The sequence below is a fragment of the Myxine glutinosa genome, chromosome 5 (genome assembly GCF_964187855.1).
Source record: "Myxine glutinosa chromosome 5, kmMyxGlut1.1, whole genome shotgun sequence".
Classification (NCBI taxonomy): domain Eukaryota; kingdom Metazoa; phylum Chordata; class Myxini; order Myxiniformes; family Myxinidae; genus Myxine; species Myxine glutinosa.
Window position 1 is genome coordinate 209,401,265 of NC_136265.1, and position 10,585 is coordinate 209,411,849.

The 10,585-nt window shown below is 36.1% G+C and overlaps 1 protein-coding gene across 1 annotated transcript in view; it reads right to left on the reverse strand.

Annotated features, from left to right (window-relative positions):
• Nucleotides 1–10,585, reverse strand: part of LOC137428175 (uncharacterized) — a 297,132-nt gene that overhangs the window by 264,130 nt on the left and 22,417 nt on the right. The gene's annotated exons all lie outside the window — the stretch shown is intronic.

The window sequence follows — 10,585 nt, forward strand, 5'->3', positions numbered from 1 at the left end:
AATTCCCAGGATGAGTTGATGTCAGAGGCGGTAGAGATGGGAGACCAGTCCAGATGATTGACGGCTGCTTGAAGACCGTGCCAGTTGGCCTGAGTGAAATGCCAGACTCGTCGACGCTGAGGAGACTCTCTGAGAATGGTCAGAGAGATGTCCACTTTAACAAGCACATGATCAGATGAGCCGATTGGAGCAGAAGAAGAGCAGCAGACATTTTCAGGGAAGTTAGTCATAACCAAGTCCAGAAGAGAAGATGCTCCGTTGACTGAGATCCGGGTCGGGAAATTGACAGATTGTGTCAGTCCCAGTGAGTCACAGAAGTCCTTTGCTGAAGAGCCATGGCTGGTGAGAGAGGTACCCACACCCAGCCAACTGGCATGGTGACAATTGAAATCACCACATATGAGGAAGAGAGAGTTGGGATGGGTAGATAGAAGTTGGTCCATATTATCAGACAGCGAGATGTAGATGGAGTCATCATTGTTTGGTGGACAGTACAACACACATATGAACAAAAGGTGGGAGCGAAGGGGAAGCCGTAGCCAAAGGTATTCCTGGGGGTGAGGTGGAGAGAGGGCAGTGCAGGGCGAGTGAGGAAGAGAGTTTTTTTTATAAAGATAGCAACCCCACCTCCAGGACGAGGCTCAGGTCTATCATACCGGAGGAGGGAGTAACCTGGGAGAGATACCAAGGAATCAGAGACATCATGAAGGAGGAAAGTTTCTGTTAAGCAGATCATGTCTGGTTTGTCAGAAGCAACCTGTATGGAGAGATCAGTCAAGTTTGAGCGAAGGCCCCGGATGTCTGTGGTCCATACTGTTAAAGAAGAGGTAGGGGGAGCATCAGATACAGAACAGGGGGGAGGAGGGGTAGGGTAAGATGTGGAAGAGGTGGAAGAGATAGGGAGAGCTGTTGAAGGTGTGTCAGAGATTTCAGAATAGCTTGGAGAAAGGGAAGAATGGGGCGGACAAAAGGTTTGATGGTGATTGGGTGAGGCGCAGTGAGGTGTTATTTGAGGAGGGGGAAGAGTGAGGCAGAAGGTTGAGGGAGATGAAGGTGAAAGTTGGAAGGGGGAAGAAGCGGGAAGGACGCTTTGAGGAGGAGGGGTGAGAGGGGAGTCTAGGAGGGGAGGAGCGAGGGAGAGTCTCGGAGGGGAGGGATGTGGGGGGAGTTTAGTAGGGAAGGGGCAAGGGGGGAGATTTGAAAGGGATGGGTGATGGGGAAGATTTGGAGGGGAGGGGCAAGAGGGAAGATTTGAAAGAGATGGGTGATGGGGAAGATTTGGAGGGGAGGGGCAAGGGGGTAGATTTGGAGGGGAGGGGTGATGGGGAAGTTTTGGAGGGGAGGAGAGATGGAGAAGTTTTGGAGGGGAGGGGAGATGGAGAAGTTTTGGAGGGAAGGGGTGATGGAGAAGATTTGGAGGGGAGGGGTAAGGGGGAAGATTTGAAAGGGATGGGTGATGGGGAAGATTTGGAGGGGAGGGGCAAGGGGGAATATTTGAAAGAGATGGGTGATGGGGAAGATTTGGAGGGGAGGGGCAAGGGGTAGATTTGGAGGGGAGGGGTGATGGGGAAGTTTTGGAGGGGAGGGGTGATGGGGAAGTTTTGGAGGGAAGGGGTGATGGGGAAGATTTGGAGGGGAGGGGCAAGGGGGAAGATTTGAAAGGGATGGGTGATGGGGAAGATTTGGAGCGGAGAGGCAAGGGGGAATATTTGAAAGAGATGGGTGATGGGGAAGATTTGGAGGGGAGGGGCAAGGGGGAAGATTTGAAAGAGATAGGTGATGGGGAAGATTTGGAGGGGAGGGGCAAGGGGGTAGATTTGGAGGGGAGGGGTGATGGGGACGTTTTGGAGGGGAGGGGTGATGGGGAAGTTTTGGAGGGAAGGAGTGATGGGGAAGATTTGGAGGGGTGGGGTGAGATTGGATTTTGAAAAGTGTACGATTAATGGGAAATGAACATTTGTTGCAAAATGAGTTTATTGAGACCTTCGAGTCAAAAATAAGTTTGAGGACGCTGAAGGAGGGGTGGAGTACAGGAGAGTTTCGGGAATGTAGGAAAAAGGAACTGTAAGAGATGGAATTTTTTTTTGGAATGAATAGATTTGGTGAGCAAGTCTAAAGCATCCTTTTATAGAAGAAGAAAAAGGTGTTATAATATACGACAGAATACAGTTCTTCAGGGGAAAGTTTAAACATTTTTAACAACGTGATGACATGATCACGAACAACGTGGTCGAAGAACGAACGAACAAATAAGAACAACGAATAAACGAATAAGAGCAGAGAAGGAAATATTTTTTTTTTTTTTTTTTTGAGTTGAGATTTTAAACAAGGAAGTATGGCGTGAAAGACTGGGACAAAAAACAGGGAACGAAAGTAATTGCAGCACAATCGACAAACCGCTGAGAGAAAAACAAGGCCTCAAGGTTGGACACGGAAGCCTACTAGGCCTCAGAATACGCGACACGAATTAACCGATGATTTTTTATACAGGTATGAAAAATTAACACCGAGCAATCTTACCAAAGACCACTATAAGTACACACACCGAAAGATAGATACAGTTTCGACAAAAACACAATTGTGAAAAAATTACTTAACTTCGAAAGCATGAGCGCATGGACAACTTCAAAAGAAAGTGACCTCCAATCTTGCGCATGCGCAAATCCCAAACGATATTACAATCTCTAACTCAGCCTGGGCTTTTGCCTGTTTTTTCTTTTTTTTTTTTAATTTAAAAGTAATTTTCACTCATAACTCCGTACTCCGAAACATTGACAAGTTTGCGCCTGTTTTTTCTTTCTTTTTTTAAATTTAAAAGTAATTTTCACTCACAACTCCATACTCCAAAACATTGACAAATTTGCGCGTTTTTTTTGGTTTTTTTTAAAATTTAAAAGTAATTTTCACTCATAACTCCATACTCCGAAACATTGACAAACTTGCGCCTGTTTTTTCTTTTCTTTTTTTATTTAAAAGTAATTTTCACTCACAACTCCATACTCCAAAACATTGACAAATTTGCGCGTTTTTTTTTTGTTTTTTTTTAATTTAAAAGTAATTTTCACTCATAACTCCGTACTCCGAAACATTGACAAATTTGCGCCTGTTTTTCCTTTTTTTTTTTAATTTAAAAGTAATTTTCACTCATAACTCCATACTCCGAAACATTGACAAACTTGCGCCTGTTTTTTTTTTTTTTTTTTTTTTTGAAATTAATTTTCACTCATAACTCCATACACCGAAACATTAACAAATTTGCACCTGTTTTTTCTTTTTTTTTTTAATTTCAAAGTAATTTTCACTCATAACTCCATACAACGAAACATTAACAAATTTGTGCCTGTTTTTTCTTTTTTTTTTAATTTCAAAGTAATTTTCACTCATAACTCCATACAACGAAACATTAACAAATTTGTGCCTGTTTTTTCTTTTTTTTTTAATTTCAAAGTAATTTTCACTCATAACTCCATACAACGAAACATTAACAAATTTGCGCCTGTTTTTTCTTTTTTTTTTAATTTCAAAGAAATTTTCACTCATAACTCCATACAACGAAACATTAACAAATTTGCGCCAGTTTTTTCTTTTTTTTTTAATTTCAAAGTAATTTTCACTCATAACTCCATACAATGAAACATTAACAAATTTACGACTGTTTTTTCTTTTTTTTTTAATTTCAAAGTAATTTTCACTCATAACTCCATACTACGAAACATTAACAAATTTGCGCCTGTTTTTTCTTTTTTTTTTTAATTTCAAAGTAATTTTCACTCATAACTCCATACAACGAAACATTAACAAATTTGCGCCTGTTTTTTCTTTTTTTTTTAATTTCAAAGTAATTTTCACTCATAACTCCATACAACGAAACATTAACAAATTTGTGCCTGTTTTTTCTTTTTTTTTTAATTTCAAAATAATTTTCACTCATAACTCCATACAACGAAACATTAACAAATTTGCGCCTGTTTTTTCTTTTTTTTTTAATTTCAAAGTAATTTTCACTCATAACTCCATACAACGAAACATTAACAAATTTGTGCCTGTTTTTTCTTTTTTTTTTAATTTCAAAATAATTTTCACTCATAACTCCATACAACGAAACATTAACAAATTTGCGCCTGTTTTTTCTTTTTTTTTTAATTTCAAAGTAATTTTCACTCATAACTCCATACAACGAAACATTAACAAATTTGTGCCTGTTTTTTCTTTTTTTTTTAATTTCAAAGTAATTTTCACTCATAACTCCATACAATGAAACATTAACAAATTTACGACTGTTTTTTCTTTTTTTTTTAATTTCAAAGTAATTTTCACTCATAACTCCATACTACGAAACATTAACAAATTTGCGCCTGTTTTTTCTTTTTTTTTTTAATTTCAAAGTAATTTTCACTCATAACTCCATACAACGAAACATTAACAAATTTGCGCCTGTTTTTTCTTTTTTTTTTAATTTCAAAGTAATTTTCACTCATAACTCCATACAACGAAACATTAACAAATTTGTGCCTGTTTTTTCTTTTTTTTTTAATTTCAAAATAATTTTCACTCATAACTCCATACAACGAAACATTAACAAATTTGCGCCTGTTTTTTCTTTTTTTTTTAATTTCAAAGTAATTTTCACTCATAACTCCATACAACGAAACATTAACAAATTTGTGCCTGTTTTTTCTTTTTTTTTTAATTTCAAAATAATTTTCACTCATAACTCCATACAACGAAACATTAACAAATTTGCGCCTGTTTTTTCTTTTTTTTTTAATTTCAAAGTAATTTTCACTCATAACTCCATACAACGAAACATCAACAAATTTGCGCCTGTTTTTTCTTTTTTTTTTAATTTCAAAGTAATTTTCACTCATAACTCCATACTCCGAAACATTAACAAATTTGCGCCAGTTTTTTCTTTTTTTTTTAATTTCAAAGTAATTTTCACTCATAACTCCATACTACGAAACATTAACAAATTTGCGCCTGTTTTTTCTTTTTTTTTTTAATTTCAAAGTAATTTTCACTCATAACTCCATACAACGAAACATTAACAAATTTGTGCCTGTTTTTTCTTTTTTTTTTAATTTCAAAGTAATTTTCACTCATAACTCCATACAACGAAACATTAACAAATTTGTGCCTGTTTTTTCTTTTTTTTTTAATTTCAAAGTAATTTTCACTCATAACTCCATACAACGAAACATTAACAAATTTGCGCCTGTTTTTTCTTTTTTTTTTAATTTCAAAGTAATTTTCACTCATAACTCCATACAACGAAACATTAACAAATTTGCGCCAGTTTTTTCTTTTTTTTTTAATTTCAAAGTAATTTTCACTCATAACTCCATACAATGAAACATTAACAAATTTACGACTGTTTTTTCTTTTTTTTTTAATTTCAAAGTAATTTTCACTCATAACTCCATACTACGAAACATTAACAAATTTGCGCCTGTTTTTTCTTTTTTTTTTTAATTTCAAAGTAATTTTCACTCATAACTCCATACAACGAAACATTAACAAATTTGCGCCTGTTTTTTCTTTTTTTTTTAATTTCAAAGTAATTTTCACTCATAACTCCATACAACGAAACATTAACAAATTTGTGCCTGTTTTTTCTTTTTTTTTTAATTTCAAAATAATTTTCACTCATAACTCCATACAACGAAACATTAACAAATTTGCGCCTGTTTTTTCTTTTTTTTTTAATTTCAAAGTAATTTTCACTCATAACTCCATACAACGAAACATTAACAAATTTGTGCCTGTTTTTTCTTTTTTTTTTAATTTCAAAATAATTTTCACTCATAACTCCATACAACGAAACATTAACAAATTTGCGCCTGTTTTTTCTTTTTTTTTTAATTTCAAAGTAATTTTCACTCATAACTCCATACAACGAAACATTAACAAATTTGTGCCTGTTTTTTCTTTTTTTTTTAATTTCAAAGTAATTTTCACTCATAACTCCATACAATGAAACATTAACAAATTTACGAGTTTTTTCTTTTTTTTTTAATTTCAAAGTAATTTTCACTCATAACTCCATACTACGAAACATTAACAAATTTGCGCCTGTTTTTTCTTTTTTTTTTTAATTTCAAAGTAATTTTCACTCATAACTCCATACAACGAAACATTAACAAATTTGCGCCTGTTTTTTCTTTTTTTTTTAATTTCAAAGTAATTTTCACTCATAACTCCATACAACGAAACATTAACAAATTTGTGCCTGTTTTTTCTTTTTTTTTTAATTTCAAAATAATTTTCACTCATAACTCCATACAACGAAACATTAACAAATTTGCGCCTGTTTTTTCTTTTTTTTTTAATTTCAAAGTAATTTTCACTCATAACTCCATACAACGAAACATTAACAAATTTGTGCCTGTTTTTTCTTTTTTTTTTAATTTCAAAATAATTTTCACTCATAACTCCATACAACGAAACATTAACAAATTTGCGCCTGTTTTTTCTTTTTTTTTTAATTTCAAAGTAATTTTCACTCATAACTCCATACAACGAAACATTAACAAATTTGCGCCTGTTTTTTCTTTTTTTTTTAATTTCAAAGTAATTTTCACTCATAACTCCATACTCCGAAACATTAACAAATTTGCGCCAGTTTTTTCTTTTTTTTTTAATTTCAAAGTAATTTTCACTCATAACTCCATACAATGAAACATTAACAAATTTACGACTGTTTTTTCTTTTTTTTTTAATTTCAAAGTAATTTTCACTCATAACTCCATACTACGAAACATTAACAAATTTGCGCCTGTTTTTTCTTTTTTTTTTTAATTTCAAAGTAATTTTCACTCATAACTCCATACAACGAAACATTAACAAATTTGCGCCTGTTTTTTCTTTTTTTTTTAATTTCAAAGTAATTTTCACTCATAACTCCATACAACGAAACATTAACAAATTTGCGCCTGTTTTTTTTTTTTTTTAATTTCAAAGTAATTTTCACTCATAACTCCATACTCCGAAACATTAACAAATTTGCGGCAGTTTTTTCTTTTTTTTTTAATTTCAAAGTAATTTTCACTCATAACTCCATACAATGAAACATTAACAAATTTACGACTGTTTTTTCTTTTTTTTTTAATTTCAAAGTAATTTTCACTCATAACTCCATACTACGAAACATTAACAAATTTGCGCCTGTTTTTTCTTTTTTTTTTTAATTTCAAAGTAATTTTCACTCATAACTCCATACAACGAAACATTAACAAATTTGCGCCTGTTTTTTCTTTTTTTTTTAATTTCAAAGTAATTTTCACTCATAACTCCATACAACGAAACATTAACAAATTTGTGCCTGTTTTTTCTTTTTTTTTTTAATTTCAAAGTAATTTTCACTCATAACTCCATACTACGAAACATTAACAAATTTGCGCCTGTTTTTTCTTTTTTTTTTTAATTTCAAAGTAATTTTCACTCATAACTCCATACAACGAAACATTAACAAATTTGCGCCTGTTTTTTCTTTTTTTTTTAATTTCAAAGTAATTTTCACTCATAACTCCATACAACGAAACATTAACAAATTTGTGCCTGTTTTTTCTTTTTTTTTTAATTTCAAAATAATTTTCACTCATAACTCCATACAACGAAACATTAACAAATTTGCGCCTGTTTTTTCTTTTTTTTTTAATTTCAAAGTAATTTTCACTCATAACTCCCTCCATACTCCGAAACATTGACAAATTTGCTCCTGTGAAGAAACTCGGGGTGGCTGGCCTTTTCATTTTGTCCTGTGTACAAACAGAAGAGCCTAAAGGTAGCGCTGTATAATAATATGGGGTGCGTAGGTCATAATGCTGAAACTACACCTATCATCATGAGATTAGCAACACAATCCACATCAGAGCGCTTTACAGTACAATATCTGACATGTGCTTGCTTACACAAGAACCAGGCAAAGCCCACTTGTTTGCTTGCAGCTGAGTCCATTTTGCAGCTGAATCAACAATGTATTTTAAATATGATCAGAAAGACTTGTTCAATGTTGTGTTTCAGGTGTAGTGCTGATGGTTTAAAGGAAACGTGAGTATGAATTGCCACGTTCCACGTAAAAGTGCATCTATGACATTAAAAAAGACAATGGATTGTGGGTGGGCGGAGGGAGATGTGGATGGAGGATCACCTTCTACTGAATATCGTCTATAGATTCATACCCAGCACACATGGGGCATCCATGGCCATAATCCCAAATCTCAGACCAAGAGGAAAAACACTTCAACTTTTCTTTATGGTTAGTAGTTGGACTGGAGACCACATAGAAGGTCAGGTTTATAAATGGTGTAATTTGACAGATCAACGCACGTATGTTGTCGTTGCATACAATTTCAAAATAACGGATATCAATTACGAATTGCATTCTAATTACATTTTGGCGTACAATTAAATAAAAACTAAAATAGTGTTATGGAATTTATTTCAAGTTGATGTATATGAAGCATAACAAATTAAAGCAAAGTGGGACACAAGAACAAGCAATTGTGTTTGTCGAGCCAGCATCTTACCACCCAGCAACCTCTATAGTCATCGGCATTTCGACTCCTACAGAGGACGACAGAATACTGCATCACAAATAAGAGACTGATGGAATTACCTTTTAATGGAATAGGACCTAAGATGAAAATTTGCGGTATTATGTTATTATGTAATTGAGAATTTGCGGTACTATCCATCTTGTTCACCCCTTATGTTACCCACTTGCTCTCATTCTTCTACAGTCTACACATCCCTTATTTCTCAAAGTTTCTCCCTCGATTTTGTGAAATAGGAGGGGGAAGTGGAATAGAGGGAGGGGTTGAAAGAAATGAAAAACATTATTGTGGAAATGGCTCCAAGAGGATTAATAATGTTGTTGTTTAGCCCCGGACAGTTCTCTCGACGAAGACCGCAACATGGAGACAGCCGATCTATCTCACAGGAGCGACCCAGAGATTCCTCACATCAAGGATGGTGTACCCAGGGCCATGACAGGGAGAGGAAGAGAGAGAGAGAGAGAAAGAGAGAGAAAGAGAGAGAAAGAGAGAGAAAGAGAGAGCAAGAGAGAGAAAGAGAGAAAAAGAGAGAGAAAGAGAGACGGGGAAGAGAGAGACAGACAGAGGGAAAGGGACAAGAGGGAAAGAGACAAGACGGAAAAGGCATGTCCATGGGGACTGATCAGCACTCTGACCTTGACTGCGCTGCCTTGATGAATCCAGGCAACAGGGAAGAATGTGGAAGATTTGGCCCCCCACTTGCGTTGGGGGATACAACCACCATGAAGATGCATCCCCGATAGTGGTTAATAATGTTTAAGATAGTGCTGTTATATCATTAGTAAATGTAGTCGCATAAGCATGGTCATTAATTGTGATATGAGATATGTGTCGCTTATATGTCTAGTTAGATGATGTCCACCTATCCCAGTATCTGTATCTTGAATTATAATTATAATATATCAACCATTTTGACACTATTTGTAATATCCACACATCTATAAATCAGTCCTAAATATCTCTTTTATCATTTGGCTAGCCCAGCGGCACTAGTATTGATGGGAGAACAGCATAGGTGCCTTTAGCCCTTGCCGCCTCACCTCAGGACATCAAGGTGAAGGGTCGTGGAGGGGTCACTGAACCCCCAGACCAGGCCAATGGTGAGTTAGAAGGGAGGGGCGTGGTGCGTCATCTGAGGGAATAAAGGGCGGAGCAAAAGTGGAAGCCAGAGGCGACCTCCCGGATCTGCACACGGAAGGCTGCGCCAGACCGATCGTGTTGAGCGCCAGAGTCACGCCCCACCGAGACGGACGGCTTTCTCTTCCTTTCTTTTCCTTTCTCTGTCTGTCTCTGTCTCTGTCTCTTCTCTCCGCAGCACGGGACGTTCGCCAGAGCCTCCTGCTGGGACTGCACGGTGACCCATCTTCCAGACTCCAGTTTTCCAAAAAACCTATTTTCTGTCTTGTCATTCCCACTAATGCCTATCTCATGTTGGGTGTCTGCCATGCCCTCAGTTGGAGTTAGATAATTAAGATCCATTAAGTTTGATCATTCGTTGATTTTTTGGGGCATGTACAGTAGGCTACTGTAGCAGGTAAAGGGGTTTATTTATTACTTGCTGGTTAGTGCTTGCTTTGCTTCTGTTTCCTTCTCCAAGACCATTGATTGCATTATTTCTTGTGATTAAACATACTGGTTTCGTGGTGAATTCTAGCTGTCGTGGTTGCTTCATTTGGTGATTTAAAAAGACCCATTGAGGGATAATTGACAGTGGTGGTGCTCAACACCGCATAAATGATCGCGTCGCGCATCTCAGGTTTGCTCGACCTAATTTAATCGGGATGTGTGGTGCCTAATTGACATAACGCTGGACCGATTTGCTACCTAAATTTTGCAAGGTATTGTGGATACCTTGCAGATTGGAGGCATGCACCGTGGGGGTCGCCAAAATGGTTGACCATTACAGATGTATTGAGGCAGCTCGCCAGATTCCAACCAGGCAGCTGGAACGACCATAACACAATAGAAGGTATAACCACATCCTAGCATATGTGTACGCACGCACACACACACACACACACACACACACA